Source organism: Cydia strobilella, chromosome Z, assembly GCF_947568885.1.
Source record: "Cydia strobilella chromosome Z, ilCydStro3.1, whole genome shotgun sequence".
Classification (NCBI taxonomy): domain Eukaryota; kingdom Metazoa; phylum Arthropoda; class Insecta; order Lepidoptera; family Tortricidae; genus Cydia; species Cydia strobilella.
The window spans coordinates 34,616,963-34,642,428 of NC_086068.1; the positions used below are offsets into that span (position 1 = coordinate 34,616,963).

Below are 25,466 nucleotides of genomic sequence, written 5' to 3' on the forward strand. Positions count from 1 at the left end.
AATATAAGGCTAAGGCAGCCCGGCTGTACTTCTTAGCTCGGGAGCTCAAGCGGCAACAACAGTACAAGTACTGCTGGACGGCGTACGGCAACATTTACCTGAAAAAGGACGACAACGCGACCATCGTACATGTAACAAGTGAGGCCCAAATCACTCTTTTGTCAAAATCAAAAATGACTATGTTATGGTTCACATATACTTATGTTGTTAAAATGTCGGTTTTACTCCGCCAGAGGAAAGGTAACTTTTCATTCCTTTTATATTCAAGCGATAAGACTTAGCTTAAGTATTGATGCTGTCTTCCACTACTATAAATTAATTACTGTCAATACCAACTCACACACAATATTACACTTTAACACTATACAAATAAACACACGCACACTTATGATAATATACTCAAAAAAAACAAGCACATACATACATCTTGTAAAAGCCATGGTGTTCTTTCAACTTATTAGTTCATGCCACGAAAGCTGCCTATTACGCCTATCTACACTTTTTATGGTGACTTATACCTCTAGTCAAATCAAAACATGACTTGCAACACAAATATTTTAAATGAAATTGACGAAGTGGAAGTTGCGGTTTCCATGCAGTGTGACATCCAGGACTTACATAAACACGTACCTTATGCAAACTCCAATTTAACAATTTGCTCACAAAATATTAGGAGTGTGTATAGTAATCTAGACGACCTCATGCTGAACTTATCTGAACTTAATCATACGGTCGACATTATTATACTATCAGAATGTCACCTAAACCAATATAAACCAATTCCCCAAATCGAGTCTTACTCTACTATAGCCACAGTTAATAACTTAAATAAAAGTGATGGAGTAGTGGCCTATGTAAAAACTGAACTTAACGCTCAAGCAATAGAGATCAAAATAGAACAAGCTACCTGCATACAATTACAATTAAAAAACATAGTCATACTAGGCATATATCGTAGTCCCTCAAAGTGTAACGCAATAGACTTTATCAATTCGTTGAATAATCATCTTGAAAAATTGACAACATTTAGAAACATTATTATTACGGGAGACATAAATATTAACCTCATTCCTAAACAACATGAGTCAAACTATGAAACATCTAACAGATCTAGCTATTAAATATGCTGTCATCCCACGGTATTCTACCTGAGCACACTTTACCTACCAGACAAGCCAATTGCCTTGACCACTTTATGCTGAAAATAGAATCCCAAAAATCCACTGCATATGCCACTATTCTTAACACTTCTGTCACTGACCATTTAACTCTTCACTTAACATTAACATACCTATACAATAAACCCAATGAACGAACTACTCGAAAAATAGTAACCTTTAATTATGATAATGCACTAAAGAAGCTTATGGAAAAAAATATCGACTTTCTTCTTTTATCCAATGACCCTTACCTTGTCACAACTCAACTTATAAACAAGATAAGGCAATCTCTTGATGAAAGTAAAAATACTAGACCTATACCCAGAAGTCAACGAATAATAAAACCTTGGATGACCCCTGGTATGTTGCGCTGCATTAGGAACCGTAACAAACTACAACTCAAATCGCGACGGGAACCTCATAATGAAGTTCTCAAAATCACCTACAAACGATACCGCAATTATTGTAATGATCTAATAAAAAAAATCAGGCGCAAATATGATAAAGAACAGCTGGCTAAATCATCTAAAAACTCTAAAATGCTCTGGCAGACAATAAAAAGGATAACTCACTACAAATCTGACAAAACAAAAAATACTGACCTAGTAAAAACTAAACAATCTCCAACTTCCTCTGTTAACTATGTAAATAATTATTTTGCTGGCGTTGGCAAAACACTGGCCGAAGAAATCCTAAGTACTTCAAATAATCGATATGTAAATGCTCATGCCGGAAACAATTTGCCCGACTGTATCTCCTCCTCACTTGTTTTCCTGAACACTGACCCCCAGGAAATACAATGTATTATCATGGGTCTCAGAGCCGATAGCGCCCCTGGATGGGATAACATACCAACTAAATTTCTGAAGCACGCCTGCACGGTTGTAGCCCCTGTAATTAGCCACCTAGCAAACCTTTGCTTTGCAAGAGGAGTATTCCCCGCCCCACTGAAACAATCGATTGTGACACCGGTGTATAAGAGTGGAGAGAGAGATGATGTAAGCAATTATCGACCTATTTCCGTGTTGACTGCCATCTCTAAAGTAATAGAAAAATTAATAAATAATCGTCTTGTATCATACCTTAATAAATTTAATATACTTTCCGAAAACCAATTTGGTTTTCGGCAGTCCAGATCCACAGAAGATGCTATACTATCCCTAACATCCTTAGTTACCGACAAAATTGATAAAGGTAAGAAATGCCTCGCTATATTTTTAGATCTAAAAAAGGCGTTTGATACGGTCTCTCTCTCCACTCTTACACAAAAAATGGAACGAATTGGCATAAGGGGTCTGCCTCTCCAATTGCTGAGTGACTACTTGCAGGGGCGTACGCAAAGAGTGAAAATAGGAGACTACATAAGTAACGAAACAGATATAACTTATGGTGTCCCCCAGGGAAGCGTTCTGGGGCCCACGTTGTTTCTTATATATATCAATGACTTGACGAATCTCAAACTGCAACGTGGGCACATCGGCTCTTATGCTGATGACACAGCTATAGTGTTCGATGGAGAATCCTGGGAGTCAGTGTTCAGAAGTGCAGAATCTGGCCTCCGCAGAGTGGCTGTATGGCTTAGAAATAACCTCCTTACATTAAATGCCAGCAAAACTAATTATATTTGTTTTAGTAAATATGACTGTTCGCAACCTAATGTTAACTTAAAACTAAAGATACACATGTGTACCCAGGATGATCCTTGCCCCTGTGAATGCATCGAACTGGAAAAAGTAAAATTTACTAAATATCTAGGTGTACTACTTGACCAACGCCTCTCATGCACATGCAACTGGAAAATGTAAACAATAGAATAAGAAAACTTAACTGGATTTTCAAGATGTTTAGATATATTACTACTAAGGAACTACTGAATCAACTTTATATTACATTGGCACAACCTGTCATGAGTTACTGTATTACTGTCTGGGGTGGCGCTGCCAAAACAAAATTTTTAGAGGTGGAGAGAGGGCAACGTTGCCTGCTCAAGGTGATGTACTCAAAACCATACTGGTTTCCTACAAAAAAAACTATATGAAATTAGTGACCAATTAACAATCAGGAAGCTGTATGTTTTGAGTGCAACACTCAGGCTACACAAAACCCTAGATTTTTACCCTACAATTGAAACCCGTCGACGTAAAAACAATGTTACCCCCCTATCATGCTATAAATCTATGTTTGCCAAAAGGCAATATAAAGCACAATCGGCATACATGTACAACAATATAAATAAGTTAATCAATATCTATCCATTACTGTTGTATAAGTGTAAGATAGAACTCACTAAATGGCTGAAACAACTAAGTTATGATGATACAGAGTCATTATTGTACCGCATAAATTATTAACTATACCTATACATAAATATATTGGCTGAACACATACGCAAATCCACACACGCGTGCACTCGCACACACACACACACACACACACATACACACACACACACACACACACACACACACACACACACACACACACACACACACACACTTTTATTAGGCTTTATTTTTTCAATTTAATTAGGCTAGAACATTAATTAATACCATAAATACCTAAACTATAAGTTAAAATTATAAGTAGTTTATAAATAACATCATCATCATGTATACCAACAATATTTCCTAAATAAAAAAGACTGTTATATTTATAGAAGAGCGGGGCATCCTGATACAGGTACATTCACCTAAAAGGAAGTCCCAACCACTGATGGCAATTTGTAGACTAAGCTTACAAGGAAATAAAACAATTTTCATTTCATTTTCATTTCAAAACAATTTTCATTTCATTTCATTTCATTTCAATATTACGTTACGTGAGGCGGACAGAGCCTACAATACAACGATGTTATCGCTCACTAAACTTATTAACTTGCTCATGTCACCTTATCTCTGTATCGATGAGTTTCTGTTTTGCTGTGCTCAATGCTGATATTAAATCTCTCCATTACTATGTTACATCTATGTTTTATTCGCTTATGAAATACCTATTATTAGATAATATATAGGATAGAGGGGTATATAGTACTGTAAATTGTATAGTCACAGTAAATTTACTGCCATCTATCGACACACGATTAAAACTAAAAATAAAAATATCAAAAAATGTTTATATATATATATGGATCATCATCATCTTCATCATCTTCCTCGCGTTGTCCCGGAATTTTTGCCTGGCAACTAATCCCAAGAATTTGCGTAGGCACTACGAAAGCGACTGCCATCTGACCTTCCAACCCAGAGGGGAAACTCGGCCTTGTTGGGATTAGTCCGGTTTCCTCACGATGTTTTCCTTCACCGAAAAGCGACTGGTAAATATCGAATGATATTTCGTACATAAGTTCCAAAAACTCATTGGTACGAGCCGGGGTTTGAACCCGCGACCTCCGGATTGCAAGTCGCACGCTCTTACCTCTAGGCCACCACCGCTTCTCTATATACCTATATATATATATGGATAAATGATTTTTTTATTTGTATTTATTATTTTTATATGATTTGACCCATGTTCTTTCACTGATATGTTTTTCTTGCGAGTGTTTATTTTTACGAGTGTTTTTTACTCGCTTCGCTCGTGATTCAACTATAAAATCTTTCGCTTTCTCGGGACTCAAAATTACGAGATGTAAAATAACTTTGCTCTCGTGTTGCACATATAATTTTTCACCTCAGTAGTGAGAACATATTAAAGGTTAAGGTATTTCGAATTACACAGAATAATACAGAGAAACAAAAAAAAACGAATTTGTAATAGAAGTGTGAAGTGGCAGTTCATGGCCTTTACTAAATTAAAAAGCTACTTTGTTTTACTCCCTGGAGTGAGGAAAGTCGCACTTTCCTCACTCCAGGGAGTGACGAAAGTAGGCTTGTTCGAACTGCTGAGGTGAAAAATAATAAACGAAACCGCCAACGTCATCTAAACGAGAATAGGCCAAAGGTAGGTGGTAGCTCCATCGGTGCGATAATCAAATTTTCTTAATATCCGACGCACGTTTTTTCCTTAAAATGTTCTTTCCTCGCAAATCCATCAAGGACATGCCAATGTAGACATTACAAGAGAATAAGTGACCGCATTTAATTTAATACTCTCGAAAGAAAAAAAAATTGCCAATGCTAATTCGTAGAAATTGCTTTCTGGGTCCTAACAGCATAATTTACAAAAAAACCGGCCAAGTGCGAGTCGGACTCGCGCACGAAGGGTTCCGTACCATTACGGAAGAAAACAGCAATAAAATCACGTTTGTTGTAAGGAGCCCCATTTAAATATTTATATTATTCTGTTTTTAGTATTTGTTGTTATAGCGGCAACAGAAATACATCATCTGTGAAAATTTCAACTGTCTAGCTATCACGGTTCATGAGATACAGCCTGGTGACAGACAGACAGACGGACAGACGGACAGACGGACAGACGGACGGACAGACAGACAGCGGAGTCTTAGTAATAGGGAGCCGTTTTTACCCTTTGGGTACGGAACCCTAAAAAGGTTTTATTTTCGAACCTAACAAAATATTCGATAATAATGTATTGGGTACATGTTTAATAGTCATTGTGATACAAGTGTGGTTAGTTGGGCATAACACACGAGGCGATATTGTGCGCGCGAGCTGTAAGCGAGCGCGCAATAAGAAAGCCGATGTGTGTAATGACCAATGCACACGCATTTCATACGACGTTTTTCATTTCAACACACTTGCGAGGAAAAAACAAAACATAAATTAGTTTTTTTTGCCAAAACAGTAAAAGTACAATTTTTAAAACAGTTTTAACATCGAATAATTGCACCAAAGCGTGCTGGGCTTGTAGGCACTTATTCGCCAGTTCATTGAAGTAAGCTACCAACACGTTATCCAAGAAAGGCTGGGCGTTTTTGCTGATTTTCCATTGTATAAAAATTTCATATGCCGCCAATTATTTTTCACCCGATTTTGTTGGTAAAAGGCTATCGTTCTCGGCTCTTGCCTCTATTAGTTTTACTGGCAGCGTCAATTTTATGTGTTCTTCACTTTCAATGCTTAAAAATTACATTTTCGTCAATATATAAACTAAAAACATGCAAAACTATTCCAATTTTATGACAAATACGATAAATAGCTCTGCCGTGTCAGACGTATCACTGATATCTCAAAAAACACAGTTTTGAGTAAATCGACTTTAAAGTTTTTGGTGAGCGTGAAAACTAATAAACTCATATATTTCGTGAGTTTATTGAGTCAAGTAATTTTTAATATGTGTTTTGTGTTTCAATAGACGTGAAGAATAATATTTCTTTACTTTTTTTTTGTAAAAGTACATAGTTTCTGAAATAAACGCATAAACATAGTTTGGCGTAACCACTGTTTCATACATTTGGTGGTTGCGCATAACTATGCTAACTTAAAGTTAGATGTTCGTTGTATGAGCGCTTATACTATTACGCGTGGCCAAGACTCGCGGGCTTATTGAGGTTTTCGTTTATCTAAAGTTAGAAGACTACATTGTATCAACTTCTAGTAAAACGTGTAACCAGGGCATGGGGAATATTGAGGCAGTCACGCGTAGTTCATTTATCTTAAGTTGTAAGAGTTCGTTGTATTAGTGCTCCTAGAAAAACGCGTAACCAGACTACACAAGACTATCCATTGTATAATGGGTTAACTCACACGGCGGAATTAACGGCAGAACGTCAGTTACTCCAAAAAATTTAAACCGCCTTAAAAAAAGGTTCTCAGTTTGACCCGTGTGGTCCGCGATTATCTCGCGTTTGGCTGAACCGATTTTGATGCGGACTGCGGTTTCCAGAAAAGTGTTTGTTACATTCTGGAGGTTTTAGTATACATAGAGCTAAGCTGATGCTGAACCCTGACTGTACTTAGTGGAACTCAGGTTTGGTGCAACATAGGCACAAGCTGTTTTGGTCATCCAACACGTCTTAATGAGCACTTGGGAGAGCAGTACCCAAGATAAAGCTGATGCTGAACTCTGGCTGTACCTAGTGGAACTCAGGTTTCGTGCAACGTAGGCAAAAGCTGTTTTAGTCATCCGACACGCCTTGATGAGCACTTGGGAGAGCAGTACCCAAGATAGAGCTGATGCTGAACCCTGGCTATACCTAGTGGAACTCAGGTTTGGTGCAACATAGGGACACGCTGTTTTGGTCATCCAACATGTCTTAATGAGCACTTGGGAGAGCAGTACCCAAGATAGAGCTGATGCTGAACCCTGGCTGTACCTAGTGGAACTCAGGTTTGGTGCAACGTAGGCAAACGCTGTTTTGGTCATCCGACACGCCTTGATAAGCACTTGGGAGTGCAGTACCCAGGATAGAGCTGATGCTGAACCCTGGCTGTACCTAGTGAAACTCAGGTTTGGTGCAACATAGGCAAACGCTGTTTTGGTCATCTGATACGTCTTGATGAGCATTTGGGAGAGCAGTACCCAAGATAGAGCTGATGCTGAACCCTGGCTGTACCTAGTGTAACCCAGGTTTTGGGCAACATAGGCAAATGCTGTTCTGGTCATCCGACACGCCTTGATGAGCACTTGGAAGAGCAGTATCCAAGATAGAACTGATGCTGAACCCTGGCTGTACCTAGTGGAACTCAGGTTTGGTGCAACATAGGCAAACGCTGTTTTGGTCATCCAACACGCCTTGATGAGCACTTGGAACTCGGGTTTGGTGTAAATTTATTGTAGGTATTAGAAGATACCTAGCAAAAATATTAAGGTCAGTTGCTTCAATTTTTTTATTGTTGGTAGGTATTGAGAAGATACTTCGTAAAATTATATTTTTATTCTATTACATTTTAACTTTTAATGTTATTACTATTAAACGACCGTTCGGGCTTTCGGCCCGCCTTAAGGTAAGCGGACACCGTAGCCTGTCGTACCCATTCGCACCTTCATCCATTAACTATACTGCCTCCGCGCCCCGCCTCACCGCGAGTCGGGCCTATCGCCGTACTACCTGCGTGTGGTTACGCGAAACTATGATAACTCGAGATAGTAGATATCCAGATGCCGTAAAAAAAACTGCCAAGAGTTACGCATAATTATTCTAACTTGAGTTAGGAGAGATACGCATAACTCAATGTTCTAAAATTGGAAAACGTCTATCTTAAAATATGAAATATCTCAGTAACTCATCACACACACACACACACACACACACACACAAACACACAAAAACACACACACACACACACACACACACACACACACACACACACACACACATTCATAATTGTTCACATTTTTTGAAATGTTGTTTAAGTATTATGTTAAGCTTAGCTCGGTAGCTATTGCGCGGTAGCTCCAACAGTCTGTTGCGTGTGCTGGCCGAGAGGCTAGACTGCCCGTTCCAGCACCACTGGATGCTGTTACATGTACAGCGGTAGTGTTTGGAATGTGGCAGTCGTCAGTATGTAAATAGTTAAATGTGATGTATATTTTTATTTGTAATTTAATGTGTTTTTACTAACATTAGCATACTAAGATTAATTTAATTGTATTAGGTACTAACAAATTATATGGGCATTTGCCTGAAATAAATAATTGAATTGAATTGAATTGAATAGGGTCTAGTTTCTTTTTGCACTGGTTAGGCGTATCTCTGTTATCTAAAGATAGCAGAGATACGCCTGACACGGCAGAGCTGGCGCGTTATTTTTTTTACCCACGATTCCAATGCGCGCGCAAGGCAAAGGCGCGAACGAAATCGACAAACAGCCAATTAAAAAAAAAATGTAAAAAAGCTAATATTTTCGTATTTCTAACCGACGGATGGAGATCAAATCTATAAAATGTTATGTTTATTCATTAATGTAATTTACGAGATAATTTAATTTATAAATTATGTTTGGTGATATAAAACCTCTTAAAACTAACATTTGAAACCTAATAGTTGGTTAAAAATAGTAGATTGTACAACAAGGGCACAAAGCGATTTATTTTCATACGAGGCAATTTCGTGGCCCGAGCGGCAGCGAGGACCAACATAGCCGAGGATAAAAATAGGCGTTTGTGCCTAAGTTATACACACTGCTTTTTACTTCGATTGTGAGTAAAATAAAACAAGAGCAAACAAATAAAATACATTTTTTCCTTTTTTTTTTTACACGTCATATTTACCTTAAGCCCACCCACTGCACACTCGTGCGCGAATCGCGGCGCAAAGCCGCGAACGCGAGTGTGGTGTCGATTTCGCTGATTAGCGAACTGTCCACACTCGCGTTCGTGGCTTCGCGCCGCAATTCGTGTGGAGGGGGCATTAAGTCTTTATTCATACTGCCAAATTATAACTACATTTTGTAGTTTATTTCTATAATAACTATGCTGTATTGTAAAATTTTAATGATTTAGTAATATATAAAACACGGATTATTAAAAAAACGGGCCAAATTAAGTGGATTAACAATATTATCCGATTATGTTTTATTGTGTACTATGGCAGTGATTTGATTGTCTTAGTCTTTAAAAAAATATTACTTTGTGCACTAGAGCATAAAAGTAGCATTTTGTGCAGCCTACATCTAGCACAAAGGAGAACTTTACGAGCATGAGAAGTGAAGTTGGTCAAGCAAATCTTGTCAGTAGCAATGTAAAGCAAACTAAAGTAGGGCAACACTCAAAGAGCAGTATTCATGCAGTATTGCGCTAAGAAAAGCAGCAATGTACATCGAACCAAAAATAGTTATTTGTACAACAAGAGAGCAAAGTTTGATATTTCTTCGAGTGCTTATTTTGAGTCCCGTGCAAGCGAAAGATTCTATAATCTAATTTAGAATCTCGAGCGTAGCAAGGGACTCAAAAGCACACGAGATGTAAATAACTTTGATCTCGTGTAGTACACAAGACTTTTCATCTCAGCAGTGAGAACATATTTAGGGAGGAAAAATACAACCTGAAAAAAATGTAATCCTTCTTCATCAATTTTTCGCTCATCTTTTCTTAAGATATTCTAACAATTAAGTTTAATTACCGCAATAAAACACAAAAACAAAACGAAATAAATTTCAGTGAATTAATATGGAAATAACGAATATCATTTGACAGTTCAATCGACAACTTTTTTTGTTAAAAAAAACTTTGTAAGATAGAGCCCGAACTGTAGATACTACTATTTGTCAACTATAGTAGAGATCGTTAAAAATAGAATTATTTATTTTGCGAATTATCTTTGTATTTTTTAAGTTCATTATTTTAATTTTACAATAAAATACGTAAAATATAGTGTTTCAATGACATTTGAAACTTTTTTTTAGTAATTATTTATTACGAATTCATACTCATAGGTGTTTTGGAACGATGCGTTCTGACTTATTTCGGGGGTCTATTATAAACCGTCAATATACCGTTGAATGACCATTGAACTTTTTTTGTCTCTTTCTTTTTGCTAATGACGTGAAAGGGACAGGGAATAGAATCCAAGTATTTCGAACTTGTATTAGGCCCCACTCGTCGAAATGACATTCGAAGAAATAAGTATATTATATTATAAGTATATTTTATAGCTTGTGTGTTTTATTTTATTTCTAGGATTAACTTTACCTGTTAAATTAACATCTATTACTTATTCTCCGAATAAATTTGTTCATATGTATTAGTTTAGAGTAGATAGATAAAATTTCTATATATATTCTATATATATTATGTACATCCACTAATTTAATAAAACAGCACAAATGCAACATTCGAATATATAGGTAACTTGAATGTCATTTTGTCTCACTCAGTGAGCATAATGGTTAAACATAATTTAAAAAAGGTGTTACATTTCAGGTACAGTCACTGGTAGCGTATCACTGTTACTATTCCTCTCACGATTACAGGACTTATTAAATATCAAATATGTGGACTATTTTCATTTTGATATGATTTTGTTTTAGTAAACTTGGAAGACATAGACAGAGTGCAAACAAAATTGACGCCAATTCAGAAACTGAAGGAGCTTGAAGATAATAAATATGCCACTTGTAATGGAAATTATTGTGCTTAAAGAATGTCACATACCTGTGTAATTTTTTTATATGGTTGTATATTATACATATTAAAAATAAAAACAAACAATTTATATTTTGGTGTTTATTTATTTTAAAGGTAAAAAGGTTTAGGTCACTTTAACTTACACTATAATTCAGGTCATTCATTGAAAGAATAGGTATAATGAAGTTACCAATATTACAAGAATAATCTAATCCATTGCTCTCAATATTTTAGTTAAATTTCAAATACCTAATAAGTTTATTTTTCGCCTTGGTTGCGTTGTACACGTACATAAACCACCGTAAATAAGTATTGTCTCAATTGACTCAAAAAAATACTACGAATGCCTTATAGTTTTAATCCTGCAACAAACATATGTAAGGATTAGGTAGATGTTGCGAATGAACGGCGATATAATCAAGGTTCTAAATACCTTACCTTCAAATTGATTTGTTTATACAGTACTCGAATATTGACATTCTCTGTATAACTGAGCACTGGCTTAAAGGTCATGAATTTATGTTTAATTTCAATAATCATAGTATAATCAGTTCTTATTTTAGGAGATCTTGTAATCGCGGCGGGTCATTGATAATGGTTAAACATAATTTAAAAAGCAAGGAGCGTAGAGACATTGTTGACATGTCTGTGGAACGGCATATAGAACTTTCCTGTGTTGAGTTGGAACAATTTATAATTGTATGCGTGTACAGGCCCCCATCGGCGGACTATAACTTATTTGAATCGGTCATAGATGAGTACTTAGTAGTGTTTTTAGAACCCATAAAATAATAATTGTGTGTGGTGATTTTAATGTTAACTTGCTTGAAAATTCTCCATTTTGTGGAAGGTTACTAAATACTTTTAAATCTTTTAATTTAGACAACTTATTTTGTGAGGCCACTCGAATCACAGCAACCAGTGCTACATGTATAGATAACATCTTTAGTAACAAGGATGCGATTAGTAAATCTGTTATTAACAACCTAAGTTCTGACCACTGTGGACTAAAAGCTTCTTTCAGCGGGAAAACTGAGGAAATTCCTCAAGATACTATGTGCAGGCCGATTTCTGAAAGGTGCCTAGATTTATTCAATCGTAATATTACTAAACAATTATGTGGTCTTTCATGTACACAGGAGGACCCTGACTGTTTGAGTTCCGAGTTGTTTAACTGTATTAAAAAGGAATTTGATGCCTGTTTCATTCAAAAGAAGGTGCAAGGCAAGGCCAATACAAAATTTAGCGACTGGGCTACGCCGGATATTCACGAGAAACGACGCCGACTCTACGACTTATATGATTTAAAAGCAACTGATAAAAGGCGGGAATTTCTGGAGTACGTTAAGAATTTTTCTAAATCTTTTAAGATGATGTGTGTCGCCGCTAAAGCCGATTACTTGTCCAAAAAGATCCTAAATTCTAGTGATAAAGTTAAAACTGTATGGCAAGTAATCAGCAATGAAACTGGAAAACATAAAATGAAGGACCCGCACTACAACCTACGAATTGCTGACACTTTAGTAAGTTCCGACCGTGAAGTGGCAGATCATTTTGAGCGGTTTTTCTCGAATATACCGGTAGAAACGACAAAGTCTTTTAATTCATCGCCAGACGTCGCTGAAGAAAATTTGAAGACAAATGTGGCGGAATGTACAGAAATCTTCCAATTTTCGTATGTCACTTCGAACATTGTTCTTAAGACTTTTAGGTCACTAAATTTAAAGAAAACAGAAGATCTTTGGGGCCTGTCAGTCAAAGTATTACATTCCATTATTGAATCGATTACACCATACTTGGCTGAGATTTTCAACAGATGCATTGATGCTGGAATTTTTCCAGATATTATGAAACATAGCAAAATTATCCCGCTGTTTAAATCAGGAACGAGAACAGATCCCACGAACTTTAGGCCAATTTCAATACTACCGGCATTAAGCAGTGTTCGAGAAACTTATTCTGAATCAACTATTGTCACATTTCAACAGAAATAAACTGCTCGACGGCAATCAATTTGGTTTTACCAGAGGTCGATCTACGACTGACGCCGGTGCGGTACTTCTAAAACACATCTTTGACGCCTGGGAAAAAGCTCAAGATGCTGTTGGAATTTTTTGTGATCTGTCAAAGGCATTTCATTGCGTTGATCAAGAAAATTTGAAGAGAAAATTAAGCCGCTATGGGATAAAAGCTAGTGCCCTTGACCTAGTGTCATCGTACCTTTCGGATAGAACTCGGCGAGTAGTTATCAATGGAACTCAATCGGCGGGGTCCCCGGTAGCCCTCGGTGTGCCTCAAGTTTCAATTCTTGGTCCCTTCCTGTTTTTGGTATACATTAATGACTTACCAAAAGTTGTGCAAGATAGACATGATATAGTATTATTTGCAGATGACACTTCCCTTATATTTAAAGTGGACAGAAAGGAAAACAGCTTCGAGAGCATTAATGACACACTATCCACCATAGTAAACTGGTTTACGGCAAACAATTTGCTTTTGAACGCCAAGAAAACCAAATGCATCAAGTTTACGCTACCTAACGTCAAGCAGGTAAATAACAGCAAGATTAAAATAAAAGGTGATACGCTGGAATTTGAAGATCGAACTGTTTTCCTGTGAGTCACTTTAGACTCAAAACTGCAATGGCATGCACATATGTGCATATATTATCCACTCTAGGCGGCAAACTTAGTTCAGCAGCCGCCAGGCTGGTATACTTTAGTTACTTCCATAGTGTTATGTCGTATGGAATTCTGTTGTGGGGAAAAGCGGCAGACATTCAGACAATATTTGTGCTGCAAAAACGAGCTGTACGTTACATCTATGGACTGGGCGCTCGAGTATCCTTAAGAGAGAGATTCAAAGAGTTTAACATTCTCACCTTTGCATCTCAATATTCTCAATAAATACTTGCGAATATTATGTATGTTCGGAAAAACACTATATACTCGCCGAGACAATTCTAACAAACCCAAACGCAATTAAGTTACCTACGTTGTTTTATCACAGAGTTCCCATGGCCACTCTGTTTCCATCACCAGATCAGCTCTATGATTCCATAATATTGCATTCTCACCCAATTTGCATATCTGTGCAAATCTTCAGTTTCATCGGAAACCGGGAAGCGTGTCAAATTTAACTTGCAAGATTTGATCTGTACAAACATACCATACATTACGAGAAATAAATGCTTGTAATACGTTTTTGGCAAAAAAATCTTTTTTTGTACAAGCGTTTATCGCTGACTGTACTTTTTTATCCACAGGCAACTAATACTCATCGAGACAATTCTCAAAACCCCAAACACAATTAGGTTTCTTGTTTTATCACAGAGTTCCTATGGCCATCTCCTGTCTCCATCATCAGATCAGTCGATGGTATCATAATATTGCATTGTCACCTGACTTACATAGGTATGTATGCAAATTTTCAGCTTCATTGGAAGTCGGGAAGTGGGTCAAATTTAACTTGCAAGATTTAACCGGTACAACCATACATAAGTAGTTATTTATTGTGATATTCCTGTGTAGGATAGGCAGAGGATAGGGGAAAGATCATTTGAAAACGGCTAGGTTTGTAGCTACTTTACATTTTGTAGCTACCTTCAACTTCTTAAGTTGTATTACTTATTTCCCTGCCTCAAGTAGGTATCTACTCGTACCTACCGAGTCGTTAAAGCGTGCGTGACTCATCAAAATAGAAACTTTGTTAATTTGCACCTAGCTTTTTTACGGCTGCTGATGATATACTTATATTTGAGTGAAATCCACAGCTTTAGTAAGTTCAGAAGGAACCGCGTCATAAACGCATCTGGTAAGCGTATTAACCGTGAAGAAATGTGTGAATACAAGTTGGAGGTATGTCTAAAATGCCGTAATATACGACAATAGTAGGTAATAGGTAGGCATGCCTAAAGTTATTTGGATTACTGAAAATCTTGTGAATGCGCTTTAATAACTTTTCAGTGTATATTTCCATATGTAAAACATGTTTTAATAAATAATACAATGTTATGAACATAATAAATTGGCACTTGCCGTGTCGCGCCTGTTACATTGTTGGGTCAGTCTACAAAAAGCTTTATTACCCGGCCATACCTATTCGCAATATCCTAGGAGATGCCGCTTTATTAGCATCTCATTTTTGGTGACTGCAACCCGTGCCAAGTACCATCTACAACCAAAACTGCTGAGCAGAATCTCCTGGGAATTTGCAAATCTATATAATAGCCAGGGCTATAACCGCGAAAATCGTTGTTACTCTAATTACGCCTTCATTGAAGTAAAAGAGTAAGATCCCACAATTTGCGAATTTCGGTTTTCGCGGTAGCCCCACAGGAGAATGAGATTGCTGTAGATTGACCATTTTATCGTTTTCTTTTTTAAGGGTTCTGAAGACCATCAGCAGCGTTTACGCCCGAGAACTAGACAAAGCGGTGACGGTAACAACAACAGTCATAACAAAGAGAGTATCCTCAGCGAAGATAGAAGTTATAGCAATACCGCTGATAAAACTGGTTCATTCGGTTCAAGTGGTAGAACCGAGATTGGAGATAATAATGACGAAATTATAGTAAATCCCAGCAGGTTGAGCTATAAGACAATAGAGGACGATGACTATTGTAAATTTTCTGAAATTTGCCTTCGTGGAGGTGGTAAAAAAGGACATATCGCCGACAATAAAACGCACACTACAGATGCCGGGGTCAGAATAAGTATCAACAGCGAGGACAGCCGACCGGGTGGAAGAAGCATTCCCGGGCGGTGCGATAGCGAGGACGAAGAGAACCGGGAGGCGGAGCTAGGCGTGGGCGCCGACGGGCGGACGGACGTGGAGCACGCCGGCGCCGCGCCCGGCGCCGTGCGGCTGCCTCCGGACGGCGCCAGTTGCTCGGCTCCTGACGATCGCATTGTTAAAGTAACTACGGACTACGTGAGTTAAACCAAGACAAGTCTGCAATGATTTTGATAGGAGCCACGCCAAATTAAACCGAAAATGGACGATTTGCGGAAATAATTCGTGTAGTTTTGAAAATTGGTATAGTTATACCTTGTGGTGTACAGATGAACATACTATAAAAGTTCCCGGGGGTGGGGGTTGTGCTGAGGGTGCAGGGGGGGGGGTTGAAGGTACCTTTTTTCAGATTTTTAGGGTTCCGTACCTCAAAACGGAACCCTTATAGGATCACTCGTGCGTCTGTCACAGCCGATTTTCTCCGAAACTACTGGACTAATTAAGTTAAAATTTGGTATACATATGTAGGTTTGTGACCTAAAGATAGACATGTAACGTAAACAAATGAATTTTAAACATGGCGGCCACTTTTGGAGGATAAATGAAAAAATTAAAAAAAAAGTTTTTTAAACTATTTCGTGCAACATATCAAATGAAAGAGCTTATTGTGAGAATCTCAAATGTAATTTTTTATAATTTTCGAATAAACAGTTTAGAAGTTATTCAAGAAAATGGGCAAAAAATGACCATTCCCCCTTTATCTCCAAAACTACTGGGTCTAAAATTTTGATAAAAATACACGAAATATTTCTTTACCTATACCTATAGATTACAGGAAAATCTAATAGAAATGTGCAGTCAAGCGTGAGTCGGACTTAATTACTTAGTTTTTAATCCGACCCCTATGGGTTTTTTTAAAGACATTTCACTCACGTTTCACATAAAAAATACATTGTTTAAATTGTGTAATGTACGGAACCCTCGGTGCGCGAGTCCGACTCGCACTTGGCCGGTTTTTGATTATATCTCGAATAATTACGTCGGACAAAAGATTGTACATAAAATTTTCTACAAATTAGGTCATATTCATTTTTACTCTACGATCAATACGATATTAAAATTAACAAAGAGAAAAAATAGTCAATTTTAGAAAACGTCGTTTTTTCGTAGTTATTCATCATAACTCAATTTTTTTGTTTAGAATAAGCAAGCGATTGCAAATCCGTAAATATTTTTTCAAATCCGGATTTTCGGATTTTGGTTTGACCGAAATCCGAATTTCGGATTCAATCCGGATTTTAAGAAAGGAATATGTGGCATAAAGGCAAAGTGAACCAAACAATCAAATTAAGTTGTTTTTATTAAAAATAAAAAAATAACAGAATGCTACGCCAATAACAAAATCTTTAAAAAATAATAAAAACAAATTACATACGTACACTGCTACGCCAATAACAAAATCTTTAAAAAATATTAAAAACAAAATACGTACACTGCTACGCTAAGTACGCTATTTAATAACAAAATCATCTATTGGTTGATAAACATGATAGCAAAATACAAATTTTATATTTTGTTTCCACGTTTTTATAAGAAACCGGCCAAGTGCGAGTCGGACTCGCGCACCGAGGGTTCCGTACTTTTTAGTATTTGTTGTTATAGCGGCAACAGAAATACATCATCTGTGAAAATTTCAACTCTCTAGCTATCACGGTTCATGAGATACAGCCTGGTGACAGACAGACAGACGGACAGACGGACAGCGGAGTCTTAGTAATAAGGTCCCGTTTTTACCCTTTGGGTACGGAACCCTAAAAATTAAAACGAAGAAACATCATCGCATCAAGAGATTCGTCACTTAACCTCGTCCTCATACAGTTACAGAACACCCCAGCTGCCGAAAATGCCCTATCCGACTCCACACTTGTTGGCTTTTCTCCGCCCTCGTGGACGGCCATTTCTATGTGGATTAGGGTAGCTAAATCCGAAGCTAAACTATTTCAGTCACGACTCAGATTATAATAGGTGAGCTTTTGTTTATGCATATTAGTTAACAATATCTATACCGTTTCGGTAAAAACTAGTCACTCAAATGGATTAGGGCGGATCAATTATTTCTTGTATCGAATCAACTTTTATTGCAAAAAAATATTTTTTTGTTTTTTCCTTACAATATTATTTAATATATTTAATAACACTTCCAAAGATTGCAAATATATATCAAGCATCGCTCGTTCTTGTGTTTTGATGAAAATTAAACAAAGATTTGATAACACACTAACGTAAAACGTTTACTGAGTCAAAGTTACGGATTTCTTGACTTTGTTAAGAAAACTACATTTAATTTAAAAATTCTTTCCTTTATTACTGAAAGTAATTAATAATGAACACAGTTACAAAATAAAAGGTACAAAAGTCAGTCTCAATTTCGTAATACTGGGGTTGATTTCGTCTCTTGAGTCACATAGGTAGTTTGATGTGAATATTTTTTAACATCTCAGTATGAACTCAATATAACTAAACAAATTAATATAGTGACGGTACTTAACTAAGCGAAACATTATTTTTATATAATGTCAATGAATGTTTCTTATGAACTGTTTAAAAGCCGGTAATCTGTTGCAATTTAGGGGGACATTGTCAGCGAAGAAACAAAACATGTGACTCAAGAGACACAATTACACTAATCTTAAAGATTAGGAAAAACATATTGTGCTTTAGTACTATTCTAGCAACTGAATTACTAATTATCAGTATTAAATTTAACGTAGTATATAAGGATTTAAGGTTAATAAACCTAAAAATGTCTCTTGAGTCACGTAAAAAGTCTTCAGAGTCACGATTTTCGTGACTAAGGGGACTGTGACTACAGAGACATTTTAACATTGGTTTGTTGTTTTTGTCGCAAAACTATTTTAATTACGATAATAACATATACACTGAGCATTTTAGACTTAAAAGGAACTAAACTAAGATACAAATTTGATTCGAAAGATATACTTACCGGAATTCTAATGTCACTCAGCCGACACACAATTAACACACGCTACCACCTCGCGAGTCACGGACGAAATTGCCGAGCCAGTATGAACCTAAAGCAAACGCAGACGCCATCACGCGATACGTAGATCCAGCTCTTATTGGCTGAGCCGTTCATAGCCTGTCTCACTAGCACTTAGCAAAACAATGTATCCTGTGACTCAGCCGACTCTTATTATCTTAACGCCTTGGGGACATAGTTTTGAAAAAATATTTTGTATCTTAAATTATATAATATCGTGCGCGTTAATAAGAATTTAAATAAAAGTTACTAATTTGTTTATAAAAAGCTCGAAATATAGGACGTAGTAATGGAATTATTTTTCAGATTTTCCAATCATAGCAAGTCAGTACGCCTGGGGGACAGTGGGATTTTGTATGAAACAAAAATTTCGACACGAGGAATTTTCTATAAAAATGGAAAAAGTTTGCTTTATAAAACTAAGGCGAACACAAAACAATAGATCTGATTAAATAATTAACATCCAATTACATCTTTTATGTAATAAAAAGTAGTGTTTAATATTTTAGAAGTAAACGGGACGCGTTTATACAAAAAAAAGTTGATCGGCCCATTAGCTTTTTGCTTACATATTTTTAAATATAATTCACGACAAAACCTAGTCGAGTTTAGTAACGCCAGTATCGTTTGAATATGATATCTAAATTTTAATAATACTATTTACTCAAATGGATTAGCTATTGTCGCGATAATATTCAAACATTTTGCTCTCACAAAACCTAATAGGTAGTACGAGTACCCTTTAGTACCGTTTGGTAATTAAAAATTGGTAACCGGCTTCGAAAACTTGTAACTGTCTACAAAATGGGAATCCAAATAGCGGGGCTCCGTCTAGTTAGCTGGAGTTCGTCGGACTGTTTCTTTAAAAAAAAACATTTACTTCACAACTTACTAGACCGCGGGGCTCCTATTTCTGGGCGGTTTGCCCTTCGGGCACTTGAAGCTACCTAACGAACCTAACCTACCTACCTATTGATTTAATGTAATTTTGGTTTCCCATTTTGTAGTCAGTTGCAAAACTTATTTACCAAACGGTACCACTCTGGCCCAATTCGTAACTGGATACATAGAAGGAATTGTAGATTCTTGTTTGTAGCTAGTTACCAAATTTAGTTACCAAAGGGTAACACGCTGGCCCAATACGTAACCGGCTTCAAACTGGGAATCTTGATTCCCATTCTGTAGCTGATTACGAAATTTTGGTTACCAAACGGTACTAAAGGGAGTACTCGTACCTATAAACTGAAATAATTCTAAAAGTAATAAAAATCTTAGGCATTGTTAAGTAATTTGCATGAACGGTAACTTATTTAATACAATCGGAGTCGTTACTAAAATATTATTCGAATTTTAGATCGCAACAGACTAGCATTTGTAGTAACAATATCCGTATGAATTTAGTTAATAAAGTCTATACGATTTCAGTAAATTTCTGTACTATAATAGATTAGGGTTTTGTTAAGTTTTGTCCAAACAAAAGCTAATCTAGTTTAGTTCGCATCTGAACCATATCAGTATAGCCTTTGTAAATACGCTGCCCGACTGGCAATAGCTCTCCCGCGTTACCGCTTTATATGCACCGCTTTTTATTTCGCATTAGCATTAATTTTGAGCAAATTAGTACTGGTGGGAATAAATCCGAAATCCGCTTTTTTTTTCAAAATCCGGATTTTCAAACGCTCCGAAATTCGGATTTTTGAACTTCTGATAATCCGGATTGCAATCACTAAGCAAGCTTAGTCACCTGCTGATCAAATATAAAAAAACCGGCCAAGGTTATGTCGGGCCATGCTCAGTGTAGAGTTTCGTAGTTACCCATCCGTCAAAATATACTTTTTGCAAAAACTCAAAAACGGCTGAACCGATCACGTTCGCTATAGTTCTCCATGAAAGTCTACTAAGCTCTACTTTCACGATTTATTCCAAATTTTTTGGACTCGTGGTTAAAAGTTAGAGGGGGACCACAAACATTATTTTTTCTTTAAGAGCGACAATTTTCGGAAATATTACGTTTATCAAAAAAATGTTCTTAAAGACTCATATTAATTTTAAAGGACCTATCCAATGACACCCCACATTATAGGGTTGAAGCGAAGCTAAAAAAAAACATCCCCACTTCTCGACCATGGTCTAACTTTTGAACCATGGTTCCAAATAATATGAAAAAAATCGTGATAAAACACTTAAACACTTTCAACAAAAACTATAGCAACCCTGATCGGTTAAGGCATTTTTGAGTTTTTGCAAAAAGTATATTTTGCCGGGCGGGTAACTACGGAAGTACGAAACCTTGCACTGAGCATGGCCCGACATTTTATTTTTATTTTTGATCAGCAGGTGACTCAACTTGCTTATTCTATACTAAAAAATTCAGTTATGATGAACAACTACGAAAAAAGGACGTTTTCTTATATCGTCTAGTTTTTATCTCTTTGTTAACTTAAACACCCTGTAGCTCCTAAAGTATTGATCGTAGAGTAAAAATAAGTATAACCTAATTGGTAGAAAATTTTATGTAGAAACTTTTGTTCGAAGTAATTATAATGCTATTCGTACAGGTATTCGAGATACGAGCAAAAATCTGAATAAGGTACCTTTAACCCCCCCCCCCCCACACACACACCCTCAGCAAGTCAGAACTACCCCCACTCCCGAGGACTTTTAGTATGTTCATCTGGACACCACAAGGTATAACTATACCAATTTTCAAATATACACGAATTATTTCCGCAGATTTGTTTAATTTTCTTGGGTTATAAGCACACGCAGTGCAGGTGTTATTTTAAACGTCAAACTTCTATGAAATTATGACGTATAAATAACACTTGCACTACGAATGCTATCAAAATCTTACTATTCTTGGTCTAACCTTAACTTCATTTTCATTGTTTCAATCACAAGTTAGCTGAGTTTTTAGAGTAGGTAACATTTCTTCTGCCGTCGTTTAATTACTCATACTTAAAATCGAAGTTGGAAAATGGTAGGTGAAAAAATAGTAAACTATTTTTATGGGTACCTACTCACTTAATCTCTATCGCTAATACGTGAATAATTATATTTTCCAAAAAAAAGCTTTATTTGCCGTTCATAAGCGCGTTGTTATATCTTTATCTTAGCAACACGTCGAGGTACCACAACGTGTTACCATATGCCTTTGCCTGGTAAGACGTAATAAATGATATCGCGAACGAGGTTATAACTACTTACCGTGCATGTTTAGATATACCTAATGGTATGATAATCGATTAGCTTATTCTTACAAAAATCCTACACAACCCCGTAACTATCACATCTGAGTGAGTAGTATTAAATGAATAGACGACGATCTGTCCTGTAGGTAGTGTAGGTGCTTATGCTTACCTTACACTTACAGGAGCGCGCCAGTTACGCCGTGTCGCGTTCTTCGGGCAGCTACCGCTACCGCTACCGCCGCGACATCGACATCGACATCGACAGCGGAGAGGGAGAGGGAGAGCCCTTCCGAGCCGATGGTAGGTACGAGCACGAGCATCGAATCCCGCGTTCGTCATCATCATCACACGCGCATATACCTCGCTACCTACCTACACAATACATAATGGACTTGTTATATCTTACTCAAATTACCTAGTCACCTACCATATAACTGAAACAAATGGCCGAAAGTGAATATCATGATACTCGTATAAGTGTAATTTTACATTTTACTCATTGTCGAAATGAAAAGTTGAGTGTTAAGCACCCATTTCACCCTTGAAATATTTGCATTGAGCGCCAAAGGTGCTATTCTATAATTGATATAACTTTATTTTTCTTTTTAACCTTAAATGCATAGTCATATATTTATGCACACAACAAAAAACATATAATTTTATGCATAATTAGATAAAATCTATTTTTTCGTGTATAATTATTTTGATCGTAAATTAATACACTTTCCGTTGTATTATTCAAATTTGCACAGCATTTAAGTTTAAAAAAATTACATTTCTTTTGAGACGAAATGGGGGCAAATTAGAAAAATTTGGAAAAGTTTATGAGTTTTAGTATGTAATTTGGGCTTTTTTTTCGGGGTTTGCAGTTATTTATATTTAAAATCGTTATTATAGGTATATTACAAATAGTATAAATTTCTAATTGTAGTAAGATTTTTTATATCTTTTACCAATAATTGTATAAATTTACATAAATTATGATTCACCCTATGTAAAATCTAACACTGGTTTAGCAGTGAAAATCGATGTTTTTTTGTTCCAGAATCAGTAAACGAGTATGTAAGACATAATATTAATTTCAGGTAAAAAGAAAAAAAATCATGCATTTAAGGGTTAAAACTGTGGACTTTAAAGGCCCATTTACATTATACAACTTTCTCGCACATATACAATAAAATTGAGGAAATAAAAAATTGCTCAGTCTAAACCTAAGTTTAGGCCTGAGCTCAAGGGCCTGAGTGGAAGCTCGAGTTGAGCGTGCAGCGGGGCGGGGCATGCGGCGTGCATGTTAAACAAATGCAAACGTATGGTATAGGAGCGGCCTTAGTGCACGTGCACGTTGTTCAAATCACTTGTGAGCCCGACGCCATCGCCACGCTGCACGTCCCGCCGAACGCTCCGCTTCGAGCGTCCACTCAGACCTTACCTTACACTAACGTAATATTCTTGCATATTGAAAGCAATTTGAATTCAATGAGGGCTAACGCGTATTAATTCGCCGCTAGGGGCGCTAGTGTGGATGGTGGTCTTCGCAAAGTTCGAAATGTAACAATGTGACTCGCACGCCAACAGCACTAAGCAATCTTTTTTTTTTTTAAGGGAGTGGGCGAGTGCTGTTACGCACCGTCCCCCCGGCCGCGAGAAGGCCATTGATGGGGGGGTGTGTGGGACTCGCCGCTCCTGTCCCCTCTCAGCTGGCGAGAGGTGAGGGAGAACCTGGCCCTACCCACTAAACCCACTCCGGCGTTTCGTATCCTCTCTGCCGTTTGTGAAGGCACCATGGGATCGATTACACTCTACCATGGCGCTCCCCGGCAGCCCCGGCTTGGCGCCAGGACACCCGCACAATGGGGGGGGGGATCAGAAACGCTGGATCCCCCCCCCCCCGACGACGTATGTGGAGCCGTGCAATGCGGGTCTCGCACCCGCTGGCCCCACAAGGGGTCGAGGCGAACATACGCTCTTCGCCCTCGACCCCGCCGCCTGCGTCGGTGAGGCAGCGCGTCTGGATCTGCTTCGCGCCCCCTCTCCGCCTCCTCCTTCTGCAACATGACTTGTTCACAGAAGGAGGCCACTGCTTCCCAATTCCTATCGCTGCTCAGCATCGCCGCTATGATGCTGTGCAGCGACAGGTCCACCACCCCTGTTGCCGCCCTGAGGGCAGCTCTTTCCACGGCCCAGCGATTGCACTCTTCCAGAGTGTGCTGGGCCGTGTCGTCAGCACTAAGCAATCTAAGCATAGAAGCGTTTTTGTAGTTATCGGTAGAAGAATTCGCGACACTCAATTGATAATAAGAATAACATATTTACGCTTAAAATACCTCGAAAGAGAACGTTAAAATTATTACAAAAAAATTGGCACCGTCGGGGTTTGAAGTAGGTATCTGTATCTCAGCTACTATCTGATTTTTTTTCCAAAACTGAGATTACGGATGCCACGAGCACATTAATGAACACGAAACCACAAAAATTAATGTCTGAAAATATCAGTTAGTTAAAAGTGCCTTGTCAAAGTCTCAATCGTTGCTCAAACAAGAATTTAAATTTAATTTCTGATCTTTTTTAACAATATACATTCCATCCGCTGCGCTCTCTGGGTTACTTTACTGTAACATTACGAATCTACTGACATTTGTGTTTAAGTACGTATGTGTACGTGAATGCAAGATATTACTATATTTTGCAGTCTTTACACAATTTTGATGAAGTGTGACATCTCTTCTGTTGAGTGTAAATATATTTCGATTTACACGTCATATTTTTGTTGCATATGCGTAAATATCAACACGTCTTAGAAAATGTTTGAGTTTTGGAAACGATGGTGATAATTCGCAAATTGTGCACAATCACGCCACCTTTTGGTGGTTAGTCGTCGGCAGGACAGCCCTAGACACATCCATCTTAAGGTATGCTCGCGGGGTCTACAGCTCACAGAGCCACTAGTTTATTTATTTTCTCATTTACCCCCCAAAGGTGGCCCCCATATTTCAAACTCATTTGTTTTCGTTACATGTCCTTCTGTGGGTCACAAACATACATATGTATAGCAAATTTCAACTTAATTGGTCCAGTAGTTTCGGAGAAAATAGGCTGTGACAGACGGACAGACAGACGCACGAGTGATCCTATAAGGGTTCCGTTTTTCTCTTTTGAGGTACGGAACCCTAAAAACGATAGCCCTCATTATGGAATAGGTGTAAACAGAGACCGAAAGTCAAGTACAACAAAAAGGTTTACACTTGTCAATACTTGTATGCAATTCTTTTCTCGCAATAATGTCATAAATGTAAACAAAAGAGGGTAGCAATTATTTCCTGGCAATATATAGTTGTATTATGGTTGTATTCAATA

General features: G+C 37.4%; 1 protein-coding gene and 1 long non-coding RNA gene across 2 annotated transcripts in view; one reads left to right on the plus strand and one right to left on the minus strand.

Annotated features, from left to right (window-relative positions):
- Nucleotides 1-25,466, plus strand: part of LOC134754273 (exonuclease 3'-5' domain-containing protein 2) — a 446,643-nt gene that overhangs the window by 362,783 nt on the left and 58,394 nt on the right. The gene's annotated exons all lie outside the window — the stretch shown is intronic.
- LOC134754007 (uncharacterized) lies at nucleotides 5,915-9,050 on the minus strand. The gene is made up of 2 exons (XR_010128863.1): nucleotides 8,790-9,050; nucleotides 5,915-6,257 (listed from the first exon to the last, which is right to left on the minus strand). It is a non-coding gene; the product is annotated as an uncharacterized LOC134754007 (long non-coding RNA).